The sequence below is a fragment of the Pantherophis guttatus genome, chromosome 11 (genome assembly GCF_059756535.1).
Source record: "Pantherophis guttatus breed Tessera chromosome 11, ASM5975653v1, whole genome shotgun sequence".
Lineage (NCBI taxonomy): Eukaryota > Metazoa > Chordata > Lepidosauria > Squamata > Colubridae > Pantherophis > Pantherophis guttatus.
This window is the reverse complement of record NC_142073.1, coordinates 25013806-25032077: the sequence shown is the minus strand read 5'-3', so window position 1 is coordinate 25032077 and position 18272 is coordinate 25013806. Positions and strand designations below refer to the sequence as shown.

The 18272-nt window shown below is 47.3% G+C and overlaps 2 protein-coding genes across 17 annotated transcripts in view; both read right to left on the bottom strand.

Annotated features, from left to right (window-relative positions):
* The window catches only part of PDCD2L (programmed cell death 2 like), a 539967-nt gene that overhangs the window by 202431 nt on the left and 319264 nt on the right, over positions 1-18272 (bottom strand). The gene's annotated exons all lie outside the window — the stretch shown is intronic.
* KCTD15 (potassium channel tetramerization domain containing 15) overlaps positions 1-18272 on the bottom strand; it is a 74078-nt gene that overhangs the window by 47152 nt on the left and 8654 nt on the right. For 2 of the 16 annotated variants that reach the window (XR_015729613.1, XR_015729614.1), the window contains one exon: positions 2590-4140. The exons of the other annotated variants lie outside the window; for them this stretch is intronic. The gene's annotated coding sequence lies outside the window, so the exon portion shown is untranslated. Of the gene's footprint in view, positions 1-2589; positions 4141-18272 lie in introns of those variants that run through there. 16 annotated transcript variants of the gene reach the window in all.

Below are 18272 nucleotides of genomic sequence, written 5' to 3'. Positions count from 1 at the left end.
GCAGGACACGAAACAATGGATGGAAACTAATCAAAGAGAGAACCAACCTAGAACTAAGGAGAAATTTCCTGACAGTGAGAACAATTGTAGTGGAACATCTTCTGAAGTTGTGAATGCTCCAACACTGGACGTTTTTAAGAAGAGATTGGACAATTGTTTGTCTGAAATGGTATAGGGTTTCCTGCCTGAGCAGGGGGTTAGACTAGAAGACCTCCAAGGTCTCTTCCAACTCAATGGCTCTGATATCACATCTGCCAGTTCCTTCAGAACCTTGGAGTGTAATCCATTTGGTCCTGGTAAGCTCATCTAGGGTGGACAGGTGTTCTTGCCTACTTTACTTTGTATTCCCAATCTGTCTTTGTTTTGATAAACTGCACTATTTTTTCCTTTTGTGTAAAGACATGCAAAAAACGAATTAAGCAGTTCTGCTTTCTCCCTGTTGCTCATCACCTTCTTGCCATTTTCTCCCATTAATGGACCAATCATTTCCTTGACATTTTTATTGTTTTTTACATGTTGAAAGAAGTTTTTGTTATTTTTGACTTTTGTCACAAGGTTTACTTCATTTTGAGCCTTAGCTTTCCTGACTCCGTCTTTGCAGACTTGGCTATTTGCTGATATTCTGCCTTAGTTATGTGCCCCTCTTTCCATTTTTTATAATTGTCCTTTTTGTCTTTCAGTTTATCAGAGAATTCTTTGTGTAGCCATGCTGGTTCCTTTTGAGATCCCTTATATTTCTTCTTTACTGAAATTGTGCTAACTGGGCTTTTAGAATCTCACTTTTCACAATTCCCAAGCTTCTTGGGCTGTTTTCCCCTTGAGGATTCTCATGTATGGAATCCTTCCCAAGCTTTAAGTTTATTGAAATCAGCTCTCTTAAAGTCTAAGACTCTAGTTTGACTTTGTTCTATTGCTTGTGCTTGCATAATGTCGAATTCCAATATTGCATGGTCCTCCCCCCTCTAATTTCCTTCATTGCCTTCAATGAGCCATGGTGGTGCAGTAGTTAGAATGCAGTAATACAGTATTGCAGGCTACCTCAATGTTAACTGCCAGCAGTTCGATCCTGACCAACTCAAGTCGTCCATCTTTCTGAGGTGGGTAAAATGAGGACCGAGATTGTTAGAGGCAGTACGCTGATTCTGTAAACTACTTAGAGAGGGCTGTAAAGCACTATGAAGCGGTATATAAACCCAAGTGCTATTGCTATTATATCATTTCATCTCTGTTAGTGAGAATTAAGTCCAGTATGGCTGACTCTCTAGTTTTCTTCTCTACTTCCTGGGAGACAAAATTGTCAGCTAGGTTTGTCAGGAACCTGTTTGATCTTCCACTTGGTGCAGAGTTTGTCTCCCAGTTCATGTCAGGATAATTAAAGTCCCCTATTACTATTATGATGTGCTTCCTACATATCTTAGTTAACTGACTTAGCAAAATGTTCCACCTGTTTCCACTATTTGGTTGGGTGGCCTATATTATACACCTATTGCAATGTCATTCTTTTTTTTTCTTTTATATTGACCCAAATGCATTCAAGATGGTTTTCATCAATGTTCTGCTGTATTTCTGTAGAGATGTAGTTATTTCTTATATATAGTGCAACTCCATCTCCTCTTTTATTTCTTTTAAACAGCTTAAATCCTCTAGCTATATATTCCATTCATGGATTTCATCCCACCAAGTTTCTGTCATGGCAACAATTTCATATCTGCCCTCATGTACTTGCATTTCTAGTTCCCCCTGTTCATTTCTCATACTTTGTGCAATGGCGTATAGGCATTTGAGTCCTTTTCGACTGACCCTGTGTTTGCTTTCTACATAACTTGTTTTATGTCTGATTTACCCTTCATCCTTATCACCTGTTTGATTAGTACACATGGTATGGCACACTAACATGGATAAGATTTTCTCTTTTCAGTATTTACATCAACCCATCAAAAGATAACACAGCAAAATACCCGAATGTTTGCTTTTGATCCAAGTCAAATGACATCCTTTTTTTTAGTTCAACTAGCTTTTTATCTCACTTCCCTCTGAGATCTTAAGATGGCTTGCCCAGCACATCAGGCCTATTAGCTGATTTGAGCAAGAGTCCTCCAGTGACTTCTGTTAATGAATCAAGTATTATCCATGGACTCTTCTGCTCAGAATCTCTACAAAATTTGACTAATTATGGGCTAGTGTGACTTTCCAAGCATAAGACCTACCCCATACAGCATCCTTAGGCAGACAACCAAGTTTTACACAAAGTTCAGAACTTATTCAGCCTTATAACAGAATCTCAAGATCTTCCACATCTTCTGGAGAATCAGATAGCATTATTAGCTTTCCTGGTGTCTTGAATAGGCAACTGCTGGTATTCAAACACAGCACTGTGTGTGCCTAATATTCCAGCCCCAATCCATCTCCTAACTGACTGGCAGGACTTTGAGGTTCTCTTGGTTAAAATGGGTTTGCCTAGACCCATTTTTTTTTTTTTTTTACTCAAAGAGCAAGGATCACCCTTAAGCTAATTCCATCTCGCACAAATACATGAAAACACACTCAAGCTGCAAAACAATTCAGTGAGTTTAGAAACAATCTTACATCTTGCTGTAGAACATTTATTGTGTCAAGGATTTTGGTGATCCCTTTACTGTTTTATGTTATGTAACACAAATCTGGGGTGTTAAAAATCAGCATTTGGGCAACGAGCTCATCCTACAAACCAAACCTCTCAACCAAATTCCTTTGTTTCTCTAAAGGCCCATTTATGTAAGAGTGAAGTGCTCCACTCAGTTCCCAGTGCAGCAGGACACAGCACCTGTACATTTCTTACTCAAAGTCACAACTCAGACATAACAGTCCCATAGCAAACAACTTCTATGTTCTATATTTCATTTGGGACGTCATGCTGTATAAAAAGAAAAATAAACAAAAGCTGGCATGTACAGTTGAGAAATGTGCCAAAGTGGGTTTCAGCTACGGAACCCACGACAACCCCAGGGCAGGGGTGGGTAGCTAATCTGGGTGATTGTCATACCTTGCCAATAGCTGGGTGTGACCAGGCATCAGGGATGGGTTGAACTGCTGTACCAACCTCTCTGAAGTGTCATAGCTTCCTGGCCTTGGCTGCTAGTAGTGGAGCTACCCAGGCTTACAGTGCTGTGGGACTTCATCCTACATTTCTTAGGAGCCCAGGGGTTTGTTGGCCACTATGACAAGTATGGATCTAATCCAATTTATTGAGGACTTGGCCCATGGATTTTTGTCTTGTGACAGTTGTAACATGATCAGGAATTGGCAAATATATATATATGTATATGTGTATGTGTATGTGTGTGTGTGTGTGTGTAACCCTAGAATTTATTGAGGTACCTCTAGTTGCAGGGAGGCTGGGCCTGTTTAATTCATCTTCCCCAAGTGCTTATGGATCCAACTAGATTTCAGAAGGAACTTGTTCCTGAGGCTTTGATGCATGGTTTGACTTAGTTCAGTTAAGTGATGTTATGGGAGGAAGTCCTTGGGAGACTAGGCCAAGAGATGCTGCTAAAGGAATGGTCAGACAAGAGACAGCAGAGGCCCCAGCTGCATAATGAGTGGAGAAAGAGGCTCAGAAGAGACCCTCTCTTGTTTCTCAGGTTATAAGGGAAATAGGTGAAAAGAATGGTTACTTTCAGACTTACTAGGTAGACCAGATGGGAAATACTACCAGTTGAACTAGTTGTATTTTATTACAATGTTACATTAACTGACTCTTGTGTCTAAAAATGTAATCCTGTTCAGAGTAACCTGGTCTCTCTCGTGGATGGGTGGAATACCTGTAGGACCACCATGTGGACTATTTACAATACTTTGTAAGTAAAGCCGCTTGGCTTTAAGATGAGTTGGACTCCAGTTTTGCAGGTCCAATGAAATTGGCAGTCTTTTTGGAAGACATTTGATCCTGTTAGTTCTGAGGAAGTGGAGAGGGCTCTTGGTGCTATGGTCAACCATTTGAGTTTTAGATCCATGCACTTCTGGATAGTCAAGGCCTCCAGGGAAGGAGCATACAGGTGGGTCTATCAGGTGGTAAATGCCACCTCTGGTAAGAGAGAGGAGATTCCATCAGTTCTGAAAGAAATGGTGGTCCACTTCCTTCTCAAGAAGCAATTGCTGGATCTGAAAAAAGATTTAGACAACTTTTATTATTCTTCCAACTTCCCCTTTTAAGGGAAGTTGTTGAGAAGGTGGTTGCTTTGTAGCGCCAAAGAGTCTTGGATGAAATGGAATATCTATACCTCTTTCTGTCTGTATTCAAATTGAGACATAAAGTAGTGCTAAGGCAAATAGATTTTGTTTGTTGATTACCTTTGGTAGATCTTTTATTGAAAAAGAAAGGTTCCACACAAAATATTAAGCTTCAGTGCATTCAGAAAGTATCCAGACCCCCTTCGCTTTTGTCAATTTTGTTATGCTGTAGCCTGATTCTACAATTGTTGAAATTCATTTTTTCTCATTAATCTACACTTAGTATCCCATGATGACAAAGCGAAAACAGAATTTTAGAAATTTATTAAAAAGAAAAAACTGAAATATAACATTGGCGTAAGTATTCAGACCCTTCACTGGGCAAAGAAGGTGCTCAAGCACCTTTGGCAGCAATTACAGCCTCAAGTTTTTTGGGGTACAACACAACAAGCTATGCATAGCTGGATTGGGGGACTTTCTAACATTCTTCCTTGCAAATTCAAGTCAGGTTGGATGGCAACCATCGGTGGACAGACATTTTCAGGTCCCTCCAGAGACGTTCAATAGGGTTCAAGTCAGGGCTCTGGCTGGGCCACTCTAGGACATTCACAGTTGTCCCTAAGTCACTCCTGTCTCGTCTTGGCTATGTGTCATCTTGGAGCCCAGTCTGAGGTCCTGAGCGCTGTGGAACAGGTTTTCAAGTACTTTGATCCATTCAGCTTTCCTTCAGCCCTGACCAATCTCCCAGTCCCTCCTGCCGAAAAACACCTCCACAGCATGATGCTGCCACCATGCTTTGCTGTTGGGATGATATTGAGCAGGTGAGGAGTGGTGCCTGCTTTCCAACAGGCATAATGTTTAGAATTGAGGCCATACAGTTCAATCTTGGTTTCATCAGACCAGAAAATCTTGTTCCTCACAGTCTGAGAGTCCTTCAGGTGCTTTTTTGCAAACTCCAAGTGAGTTTTCATGTGTTTGGCACTGAGGAGAGGCTTCAGTCTAGCCAACCAACCATAAAACCCAGATCGGTGGAGAACTGCAGTAATGGTTGACCTTCTGGAACTCTATCCCATCTCCACACAGGATCTCTGGAGCTAAGTCAGAGTGACCATTGGGTTCTTGGCAGTGGTGGGTTTCAGAATTTTTTACTACTGGTTCTGTGGGTGTGGCTTGGTGGGCGTGGCAGGGGAAGGATACTGTAAAATCTCCATTCCCTCCCTAATCCAAGGAAAGGTTACTGCAAAATCCCCATTTCCTCCTGATCAGCTGGGACTCGGGAGGCAGAGAATAGATGGGGGTGGGGCCAGTCAGAATTTTGACTACCAGTTCTCCGAACTACTCAAAATTTCTGCTACCGGTTCTCCAGAACTGATCAGAACCTGCTGAAACCCACCTCTGGTTCTTGGTCACCTCTCTTACTAAGGCCTTTCTCCCCTGATTGCTCAGTTTGACCAGGCAACCAGTTCTTGGAAGAGTCCTGGTTGTGCCAAACATTTTACATTTGAGAATTATGGAGGCCACTCTGCTCTTAGGAACCATCAGTGCAGCAGAAATTTTATTGTAGCCTTCCCTAGATCTGTGCCTTGCAATAATCCTGGTCTCTGAGCTCTGCAGGCAGTTCCTTTGACCTCATGGCTTTTGCTCTGCTACAGTGTGCCTTGTCAGCCGTGAGGCCTTCTACAGGGAGATGTGTGCCTTTCCAAATCACGTCCAATCAATTTACCACAGGTGGACTCTAATCAAGGTGTAGAAACATGTCAGCAACAATCAAGAGAAATGGGAGGCACTTGAACTAAATTTCACATGTTGTTGCAATGGGTCTGAATACATATGCCAACGTGATATTTCAGTTTTTTCTTTTTAATAAATTCAGACATTTCTAAAATTCTGTTTTCACTTTATCATTATGGGGTACTGAGTGTAGATTAATGAGAAAAAATGAATTTCAACAACTGTAGAATCTGGTTACAGCATAACAAAATCGACAAAAGGGGGTGAAAGAGGTGTATGAAGACTTCCTGAATGCACTGTATGTTAGTGTACTTTCTTTGCATGGGCTTAGCTTCTTACAGCAAATTGTAGAATCTCCTTAACCAATTCCATGAACACCAAGACTCAATGTTACATAGGAATCAAGCACTTAATGGAGTAGACACTACAGGGCTCAGCACACAACAACAATACACAAGGAGTTTTTTTCAGGATGCCATCACTCTACTAAACAACTAATTCCCACAACACTGTCAAATGAACTACTAAGACTGTATTACTATTCTTCTTCTCACCCTTACTAGTACCTATCACTTCCCACTTATGGCTATATCAATGTTACTTGTATCTTTACAACTTATATTGTTTTTATTGTTTCCTAGTATGATTTGATTGCTTATTAGTATCCTTTGACTATCACTGTTATATCTTGATTCTTGGCGAATATATATTACACTGAGAGAATGTGCACCAAAGACAAATTCCTTGTGTGTCCAGTCACACTTGGCCAATAAAGAATTCCATTCTATTCTATTCAAGATGGAGAGGGGAAGAAAAGTGACCCTGTTTTACAAAAGAGGTGGCCCTTTCAACTTCAATATATGTGAATCAGTACCATCCACAAGAGTGGAGAAATGGTTTCTTTGTTAGGTTAGAGTTTGGCCTAAAACCGTGTGGACTCTATGAAGACCTAGAGCACAGCTGCAATAATTTCTGCATCTCCTGCTCAATAGGATTATTATGTGCACAGATGTATTTACTTGATACACAGTAAGTCTCCATCCAAGGATCATGATATAATAAAACAACCGTTTCCATATTAGCAAGAATGGAATAATGAATGTGAAATCCAAAGGAGACTTTTCTTTCAAAAATGTAGCATCAACCATGGAATAGAAATACCTAATATTTACAAATGTTTGACTTTTTTTTGAAAAATGCTTAAAATAAATTAAGAGAGAAAGCTTGTCCACAGAGATGACAGGTTGTCTACCAGGAGTGCACACAATTGACGATGAAGGAACCTTATGTTGGCTGTGAAGCTTCTGCTTGTTGGTGAAAGGATTCCCAGGCAAGGGTCCCCTCTTCTGCCTTCCATTTTACAAGACAGAAATCAGAGGAGATGCTTGGAAGAGCCTATTTCCTGCCCTCTTCCAGGGAAATCTGGAATTCCTCTGACATTTCTAGGTGCTACAGGCAAGAAAGGGGGGATATTTTAGTGTAGGGACTCAGTTCCTGTTGCGTGTCTTTGATCTGTGTGGCATCCCAAAAAGTCATCTCTAACCATCTACAGTGTCCACGTTCTATGGCAGCTTCAAATCCCCAAACTGAGTAAGGTTTTCTCCAGGCAGATTATTAATACCAACTTTATTTATTTAACTTTACTTGCTGCCTATCTCGCCATGGGGCTACTCTAGGTGGCTTACAATAATAAAAAGAAAGTAAGAGTAGTGTAATCGGAAGTAAAACAATAGAACCATAAAAAGACAATGAAAATGAATACACAGAGCGTAATCGATATGATAACCAAAGAGAGGGGCAGGTAGAGAGCAAAGTGCAGGGAGGAGGGGGGGGGGTGGAGTCCGCTGTCAATCTAGCAGCCACCTCCAGCATGGAACCCCCATTTGGTCCCCAGGCCAACCGGAAGAGCCAAATCTTTAGGCTCTTGGGGAAGGATAGGCGGGCGGGGGAAGATCTTACCTTAGAGGGTAAGATGCTGCAAAGGGCAGGTGTTGTAGCCAAGAAAAGGCTCTTCTTTGGGACCCTGATAGTCGTTGGGAGTTCTTTGACTGGGATACAAAATACAAAGCTTTCTCTGCCGGCACAAGTAGGATGGGCTTCTCTTAGCAGGACAAAGCAGGTCACCAGGTAGCCGGGACTTGTGCTATCTAGGTCTTTAAAGGTTATAACCAACACCTTGAACTGCACTCAGAAGCAGACCGGTAGTCAGGGAAGTTCACGAAACAGAGGTGCAATATGGGCCATCTTAGGGGCCCCAAAGATTGCTCTTGCTGCTGTTGAAGCTTCCAAATGGACTTCAAGGATTCCCCTATAAACAGCTCCCTGCAGTTGTCCAGGCAAGAGATGACCTGGGCTTGAGTAACTGAGCTTAGGGAGTTCTGATCCAGGAAAGGTTGCAATTGGTGCACAAACTGGAGTGGTGTCAAAGCTCTCCTGGTGACACCCGCCACTTGCTCTTGAGTCCAGGAGAATCCCTAAGTTGAGAATTGGGTCTGAACAGGGTACTGCAACCCCACCCAAACTAAGGATGACAAACACTCGGATCCCGAGGCTGAATAATAATAATAATAATAATAATAATAATAATAATAATAATAATAATAATAATAATAATAATAATAATAATAATAATAATAATTTTATTTCTATACCGCCCGTCTCCCGAAGGACTCAGGGCGGTGTACAGCCTATTTAAAAACACAGACAAAACAATGATATAAAATTTAAAATAATTAAATAAGTGGCTCAAATTTAAAACCCCAATAAATTTAAATACCCCAATTTAAAACTATTGTGTTGATAGTCCGGCCTGGCGGAACAACAGGGTCTTCAATGCGCAGCGAAACACCCGGAGGTCGGAGATCTTACGAATTTCCGGGGGCAGTTCATTCCACAGGGCTGGGGCTCCCACAGAGAAGGCCCTCCCCCTGGGCGTCACCAGCCGACATAACTTGGCCGATGGCACCCTGAGGAGGCCCTCTCTGTGGGAAAGAACTGGTCGGTGGGAGGCTATTGGTGGCAGAAGACGGTCTCGGAGGTACCCGGGTCCTATGCCATGGAGCGCTTTAAAGGTGGTAACCAACACCTTGAATCGCACTCGGAAGACCACCGGGAGCCAGTGCAGCTCGCGCAGGAGGGGTGTCACATGGGCATAACGGGTTGCGCCCATAACCACCCGCGCGGCCGCATTCTGGACCAGCTGGAGCCTCCGAGTGCTCTTCAAGGGGAGCCCCATGTAGAGAGCATTACAATAGTCCAACCGGGAGGTGACAAGGGCATGAGTGACCGTGCGCAAGGCGTCCCGGTCCAGAAAGGGCTGCAACTGGCGAATCAGGCGAACCTGATAAAAGGCCCCCCTGGCCACGGCCGTCATGTGCTCTTCTAAAGACAGCCGTGCGTCCAGGACACCCAGATTGCGAGCCCTCTCTGTGGGGGGCAAAGATTCACCCCCAATAGTCAGCGATGGCACCTGCTGACTATATCGGGGCGCCGGAAGCCACAGCCACTCGGTCTTGGAGGGGTTGAGTCTGAGCCTGTTCCTCCCCATCCAGACCCGCACGGCCTCCAGGCAGCGGGACATCACATCAAGGGCATCGTTGGGGTGGTCTGGGGTGGAGATGTACAGCTGAGTATCGTCAGCGTACAGATGACACTTCACCCCAAAACCACGGATGATCTCACCCAGCGGCTTCACATAAATGTTGAACAGGAGGGGCGAGAGGACCAACCCTTGCGGCACTCCCCATGCGAGACGCCTCGAGGTCGACCTCTGCCCCCCTGCCAACACGAACTGCGAGCGGTCGGAGAGGAAGGAGGAGAACCACCGCAAAACGGTGCCCCCTATTCCTAACCCCCTCAACCGCTGCAGCATGATACCATGGTCGATGGTATCAAAAGCCGCTGAGAGGTCTAATAGGACCAGGACAGAGGAACAACCCCTGTCCCGAGCCCTCCAGAGATCATCCACCAACGCGACCAATGCCGTTTCTGTGCTGTACCCCCGCCTGAAGCCCGACTGGTACGGGTCTAGATAGATAGCTTCATCCAGGTGCCGGGGAAGTTGTCGTGCCACCACGCTCTCAACAACCTTCGCCACAAAACGAAGGTTGGAGACTGGATGATAGTTGGCTAATTCAGCCGGGTCCAGGGAAGGCTTCTTGAGGAGGGGCCTCACTACTGCCTCTTTCAAGGCAGCAGGAAAGGCACCCTCACCCAGAGAAGCACCTATAATCCCCTGGAGCCAGCCTCGTGTAACCTCCCGGGAGGCCAGTACCAACCAGGAGGGACATGGGTCCAATAAACACGTGGCGGCACTAATCTTACCCAGGACCCTGTCCACATCCTCGGGAGTCACAGGATCAAACTCCTCCCAGATAACATTCTCAAGACCTGCCCCGGTCTCCTCCCGTGGACTCATCCAATCGGAGTCCAAGCCATCCCGAATCCGAGCGACTTTATCGTGCAGGAATTGCACAAAATCCTCAGCACGACCCTGCAAGGGATCTTCCCGCACTCCCCCCCGAAGAAGGGAGTGGGTCACCCTAAACAGGGCGGCTGGGCGGTTCTCTGCAGATGCGATAAGAGCGGAAAAATGGTTAGATTTTGCCGCTTTTATCGCCACTAGGTAGGTCTTGATATAAGACCTCACCTGTGTCCGGTCGGAATCGGATTGACTAGTCCTCCAAATGCTCTCTAGGCGTCTTTTCCGACGCTTCATCTCTCTCAGCTCCTCAGAGAACCAAGGAGCTAATTGAGATCGGCATCGGGTCAGAGGCCGCAAAGGCACGACGCGGTCCAAAGCTCCAGCGGCCGCCCTTTCCCAGGCGGCCACCAGCTCTTCAGTCGAGTCGTGTGTTAGAGTCTCAGGAAATGGCCCAAGCTCCGTCAGGAACCTTTCGGGATCCATCAGGCGCCTGGGACGGAACCATCTGGTCGGTTCCGTCTCCCTGCGGTGGGGGGAGGCGGTAGGAAAGTCTAGTTGAAGGAGTGAATGATCTGTCCATGACAAGGGTTTAATATCTAGGTCCCCTCTACCAAGATCATTCAACCACTGACCAGAGATAAAAATCAGGTCCAGAGTGTGTCCCCCTATGTGAGTGGGGCCTTGAACTAACTGGGTCAGGTCCAAGGCCGTCATGGAAGCCATGAACTCCCGAGCCACCTCTGACGCCTCACCTGCGGATGGGAGGTTGAAATCCCCCATGACAATAAGTCTGGGGGTATCGACCGCCACCCCGGCAATGACGTCGAGTAGCTCGGGCAGGGTCGCTGCCACGTGGCAGGGAGCCAGGTACGTAGTCAGCAAACCCATCTGCACCCCACGACCCCACTTCACACAAAGGGACTCACATCCGGCTATCTGAGGAACAGTGGTCTCCCTCGGACAAAGACTCTCCCTAATGATCACCGCCACTCCCCCACCCCTCCCCTGGGCCCTTGGCTGATGAAATGCACGGAAACCTGGCGGGCACATCTCTACGAGGGGGACCCCCCCCTCTTGGCCCAACCAGGTCTCCGTAATACCTGCCAGGTCTGCACCCCCTTCCAAAATAAGATCACAGATGAGGGGGGCCTTATTAACCACCGACCTGGCATTACATAACATCAGCCGCGGACCCTGGGCCTGAGGCTCTACACAACCCAGGACACGAGTCACACATTGGGGGCCGGAGTGCGCAATCGCTCGGAGACAGCGCGTGCGCACCCCCGACACTTGATATGACCCCCTGCGCCCGTCATACCTGCCCCTCCCACTCATGATTTCAATTACACAGCCCTTTCTATCGTCCCCCTGCCCCCCAGTTAAATTTCCTTTCGCGACCCCTCTGCTGCAGCTAACCAACCCATCATCCCGCACAGTCACTATCTGGACCCCCCCAGGTCCACTTTTACAACCCCCACCCGTCCTCCCGGGTCCCCTTAAAATTTTCCTTAAAAATTTAGCTAAAAAACCCCTCAGCCCCCTCTTTGCTGCATGCCATCTCTCGGGGTCCCAAAGCCCGTCATCAAGATAGGCCCTCGATAATGTGGAGGGCCAGGCCTGCGAGAGGGGGGAGTCTCGCAGCGCAAGAAGGTCGGTTTTTTGGAGCATCAACCGAGCCAAAGATGGGAAAAGAAAAGCCAGTCCGGGAGTCTATCATAGTCCAAAGGGATAACTGAGCATAAAGGTCACAATATGTCCATTTATAGGGCTGGACTCCACTGTCCTCTCACGACAGGGAGAAGGTCCAATGTTCTTTTTCTCCAACAGAGGTTAATGGCCAACCATCCTCTCACGACGGCCGGTCCCGTTACAAGGTTGACGGGAACAATGTTCTATCCTCTCCGTTGGGATGTGGAAAATCCCTCAGCTCTCTCAAATGGTGCACAGTCTCTCCTACCAGCGAGGGTGTGAGTGGAGCATAATAAGGGTCCAAAGTGTCCAAAGTGTAGATGTTAATAACGATGGTAATAATAAAGATGTAATAAAGATGATAATAGACCCACGAGCACAAGATCTTCCTTGAGGTGAGAGTAGGAGTAGCGAGACAGGAAAGCTCAATCCAGGGGTGATTGGCCATTAAGGCCAACACCCACCCTTACCTGGGGGGAAATGGAGGGGAGGAGAGGCCACCCGAGGCGGCCAACCAACCAAACCATGGTCAGCCTCCCGCCTCTCCAGCCCCAATTTCCACAACCCCCCAGTCACAGCTTTGTTCTAAAAAACACCCCATCACAGTAAAAATCTACTGTGAGCCAGATGGTAGTCCTAGGGGTGAGGCTGTCCGCTTCTCCCCCATCAACCTGCTGCCTGGCTGTTTCTCTGGCCGGCCGGTTCATGTCAGCCACTGCCTCCGCCGCCGCCGTCGTCGCCAGCTCGCAACCAGGCACCCCAAGCTCCCAAGGCTCACCGGAGCCCCCGAAAACGCCGGAAAAGAGCGCCCCAGGGATCCAGAGGGCTATAGGGAGCGAGGGGGGGCCACTTCCAAGCCGCCGCCGCACAAACGCCGCCCGCCGCCGGACGCTTTGGCCTCCGCTTCCCCCCAACACCGGAAACAGCTGCCGCAGCCAGGCCCATCGCCCCATCTCCCGCGGTGCCGTCCAGCCCTGCCCTGATGTTCCGGAGGGCGAAAAAGCCCTCAACAGGCAGGGCGGATGCTCCCCTCACTGGGACTGGAGCCGGAGATGGACAGGAAGGCTCCTGAAGACCCTGACGACCGGCAACTCTCCCATCCCCGAAACGGAGCTCATTTGGTCGCCGCCATCTTGGAGCATGCGCAGAATGCGGAATGGCATCCAAAGCCATTCAGTCTTGCCAGGGTTCAGTCTGAGTCTGTTGTTCTCCATCCAGATCTCTACAACCTCCAGGCTTTGCAAGAGGGCAGAGGCAGCATCACTCAGGTCACCATGTGTGAAGAGGAAGAGTTGAGCATTGTCAATGTATCGATGATGTCTTGACCCATGGCGATGGAAGGCCTCACGCAATGACTTCATGTAGATGTTAAACAAGAGTGGATAGAGTACTGAGCCCTGCGAGACAACGCAAATCAGCAGTCTGGGACTGGATCTCTCGCTCCCTATCAATATCAGCTGGAACTGACCTTGGAGGAGCCACCCAGCCCCAACTCATATAATTGGTCCAAGAGGAAACCAGGATCAATAGTATCAAAGGCTGCTGAGGGGTCAAGGAGAGTGAGAACGGTTGCACTACCTCCATCCTGCTCCCACCAGAGGCTGCCCATAAGTTCAACCAAGGCTGTCCATATCCCATAGCCAGGCCTGAATCCTGAGTGAAAGGGGTCCAGGAAATCTGTTTCATTCAGGATCCCCTACAGCTGCCAAGCAATCACCTTTTCCACTACCTTCCCCAAAAAAGGAAGATGGGAGGCTGGACAAAAGTTGTCCGGGCAGGTGGGGTCAAGTGATGTTTTTTTGAGGGGAAAAACCAGGGCTCTTTAAAAGGTCCTGGGAATGTCCCCTCATCTACTGAAGAACTTATCACTGCATGAACCCACGTGGTAGTCACTGTCTTGGAGGCTTTCACCAGCCAGGAGCGACAAGGGTCTAACTGACTGTGACAGCACAGAGGACACTGTCCACTTCCCTAGGTCCAATTGGGACAAACTTGTTTCCAAATTGCTGGGCAAGCTGTCTTCCTAGGCATCTCATAAGGACTAGCACCTTGCAAAGTTCTAACTGGGAATAAATCCGAGCAATTGTATCCAACTGGTGTTCAACAAATTCTTCTGCACAGCCCTGAAGATGATTGTCCGAATTCCCCTAGGATAGGAGGGATTGGGTGAGCCAGAACAAGGTTGACGGGTGACACTGTGGATGGAATAAGAGCAGAAATAGTTTTCTTTCACCACTCCCCCCCCCCGCCAAGATAGGTCTTAATAGCAGCTCTAAGATGTGTCCACTTGGAGTCATCCTTTGTTTTTCTCCAGCAGTGCTCTAGATGTCTTTGAACCGATCTCAGAACTCTTCAGTTCCTCCATGAACCACAGGGAACGATGGGAGCGAAGGGTCGTGGTAGGTCACCAAGGCACAATTCTGTTGTAGGTGGTTACTGTTAAGGTTTTGGTAGGACCACGCAGCAAATTCTCGGGATATTCTCCAGATCCCCCTGGAATCGATTTGGGTCCACCATTTTCCAGAAGTGAACCATCCTAATGGGCCCAGTCTCCCTGCAGAGAGGTGGTGATGGAAGAGGCTATCAGGGTGTGGTCAAACCATAACTGGGGAGATAAGGTTAGGCTCCCCACTTGACCATGTTGACGTTGCTCCAATAAGAGTATTAAATCTGGTGTGTGACCACTGTTCCAAGTCAGACCTGTGACAATATGAAATAGGTCCATGGCCACCGTGAAGGACATGAACTCCTGAGCTGCTTCTGAAGCCAAACCTAGGGAAGACAGATGGAAGCCACCCAGAACCATTAAGCTTTACTGAGACGGCTTCTGGCACTTCAGGCAAAGAAGTTGTTCTGCAGCAGGGAGTTTGGTCAAGTAGCAACATTCCCAGACGATCCTGGGAGCCCAGCCTCAGAAACAGGGTCTTGCAGCCAGGGATTTCGGCAGCAAGGCCCTTGAAGCGGGAAAGAGACTCTCCAATGACCACTGCCACCCTGCCCCACTCCCCTGCCCTGGGGCTTCAGCTGGTGCCAAATCCTAAACCTGGCTGGACATATCTCTAAGAGGGGAAACCCCCCACCCCCAGGTCAGCATGCTCCTCCTCAACATCTAGAATGAGGGGAGCCTTGTTGTTGACCGACCTCACATTCAGCAGCAGCAGCAGCAGCAACAGATTTGGGCCTCTGAGGGAATGCGGTCCAGGGACTGAGCGTGAACTCAGATGGGGGCGGGAAATGCCACGGATACTAAACATCAGGGGCATTTTCCCCTGCAATGAATGGCCTGCCCCTGGTTCCCATAGTGCCCAATGCCCATCACTACACTGATGCGATGTGCCACCCTATGGCCCCCAGGCCCACCTCCCTGTAGAACCGAAGGCTGTGCCACCCCACCCCAATCATTCACGTGCATCCGCTCAGTCATTCCAGGGAGGACAGGAATGGCAGGAAGCCCCACCAGTGCAACAGCTCAAGCTCTCTGCCTCCACTCCATCCACCCTTCAACCATCACTTTCCTCCATGTGTGGGCTGGTCTCTCTCCCTGACCAATGAGGAGGAGGAGGACTGGTTCATGCAGAACCCACCACTGAAGACTCTCACTGGGGGGGGGGAGGAGGGGGTCACCAACATTCACTCAAATGCATGTGCCACTCCCAGGCGCTTATCCTAGGAGCAAGCTCATGGGCGCTTTTTTATTTTATTTTATTTATTATTGAACATTTATTAAATATTTTATTTCTGTCAGCTGCCTAGAGCCACTGTGGGTTGGGCAGCCGTATTGTTTTCTTAATAAACATAAAAATAAAGAAATATTTGGGCATCAGGCAAAACTATTTCTATTTTCTGTTGTTGCTATCAGGGTCATTGCGGTCAATCTTGATAACCGCAAGAAGAAGCCCCTGCAGTTTTCTTAGCATCCTTCTCTGTGAAAAGTGGCTTTGCCGGAACTTTTCCTCAGGCCTCGAGTGACGGACTTTTGTTTAAGGACTAGAATTCACCATCTCCTAATTTCTACCATATTTCCAGAGCAAGCTGGCTCTCTTTTTGTTCTTAATGGGTTTTAAAACTCTGTGTACTGTTTATACAGGTAGTCCTTGACTTATAACCACAAAGAGCCTTGGTGGCGCAGCACACTAAAGTGCTGTTAAGTAGCACTAGCTGCCTGCAATTGCTGCAAGTTCAAATCTCACTAGGCTCAAGGTTGACTCAGCCTTCCATCCTTCCGAGGTAGGTAAAATGAGGACCCGGTTTGTGGGGGCAATAAGCTGACTTTGTATTAAAAAAACAAAAAGAACACCGCTTAGGGGGGGCCCTACTAAGCAGGTATATACAAAAGTATGAAGGCTATTGCTTAACGCATTGTAAGCTGCCCTGAGTCTCCGGAAAAGGGCGGCATATAAATCGAACCAATAAATAAATAAATAAACAAATTGAATTAATAAATTTCTGTTGCTAAGCAAGACATTTGTTAAGTGAGTTTTGCTTCATTTTACGACCTTTCTTGCCACAGTTGTTAAGTGAATCACTGCAGGTGCTAGATTAGTAACGCGGTTGTTCAGCGTATCTGGCTTCCCCATTGACTTTGCTTGTCCGAATGTGCATGACCTCTGGACGCTGTAACCGTCATAAATATGAGTCATTTGCCAAGCGGCTGGATTTTGACCACATGATCATGGAGATGCTGGAAAGGTTGTAAGTGTGAAAACGGTCAAAGGTTCCTTTTTTCAATGCCGTTGTACCTTTGAACTGTCACTAAATGAATGGTTGTAAGTTGAGGGCTGCCTGTAATGCCCTATTTCTGGGCTGCATTTGTCCCAAAGCTTCCAGCTCACGGTAAAGGAGTGACAAGAGTCCTGCGTTATCTTTCCTTCTCCCCACCCGTCACATCAGGGTTGCAAAGAGGCAGGCAAGGGAGTCTGCGGAGGTGGGAGAAGCTGGAAGCCAGAGGCCTCGCTCAACGGCTCCCGAGCTGGCATCATGAATTCATCTACAGTGGGGGTCCCCAGCCCTGGGGCCATGGACTGGGCCCTACCGGCCTGTTAGGAACCAGGCCACGCAAGTGGCGGGAGAGCAAGCGAAGCTTCATCGGCACATGTGCGGGATCTAGGTTGCATGCAAAACCATCCCCCCCCCACCTGCTCCATGGAAAAATTGTCTTCCATGAAACCCATCCCTGGTGCCAGAAAGGCTGGGGACCACTTTTGTATTTACTATGGGATGCAACACTACAAGCCAGTTTTTCTCCTGATTTAGAAAAACTTAATAAAAAGTCCTTTGATACAGGTGTGCATTTGCCAACTTGGCAGTTTATGAGGCTTTTCTGCATTCCACAGAGGTAGACAGAAGTTCTAGAACCAAAATGAAATACTCTTGTGAGGAAGCGGCATTCACCACTTGGGATTATAAAGACAGGATGCAAATTGAAAAAATAGATTGACTACTGAATATTTGTTGGGGAGACATCTGAAAGTCAGCAGATTGCTCCCGTCCCTCCTTCCTTTTACAAGTAACGGGAATCCAAGTTGCCCTGGGATACAAACCAGGATAGTACAAGGCTCCTCATCCTCACACCCCATTGTTGAAGCGGCGTGAATTGGGCAAGATGCCATGAAGGAGGAAGCAGCTCACTGACCCTTCCCTGGGCCATCATGCTTCTCCATGGGACTCCCGTTTCTCATGCTGGAGCGCTTCTGAGCATGAGACCTGGGAGAGGGGGGGGCTCTGCAGCCACACCAGCACAGATGCTCATCTTCAAAGGTGGTGCATTGAACATGTGGCCTCTCTGGCTGCTCAAGGGCGGTAGAAGCCAGGAAGCGAATTCCAATCCTCGGTGTTCTTTCTCTGCCTGCCCTCTTGATTCTTTTCTTATAATTGATTTAAATGACTGTCTCACAGCCATGCTCATCCCTACACATCCTGATAGACTCCCCCAATACTCTAATTGCTTTCCCAATTGTCAAACATCGAATTATAACAATCATTTCTTTTAATAAAGTTTCAGGTAACATGGTCTCTTTAACTCCAAGAGAAACCAATAATGGACCAGAAAGTCTGAAGTTTATAAATTACTGTGCAGACACAAATCCAAGCAAAATAACAGACATTTGGTTGCGGCTACAATCCGGTACATGTATGACAATAATCCTAATGAACACAGCAAGATTTGCTTTCTTAGAATGAAGTTGATGAATGCATCCAGAGATTCTCCAGCAGAGGCAAC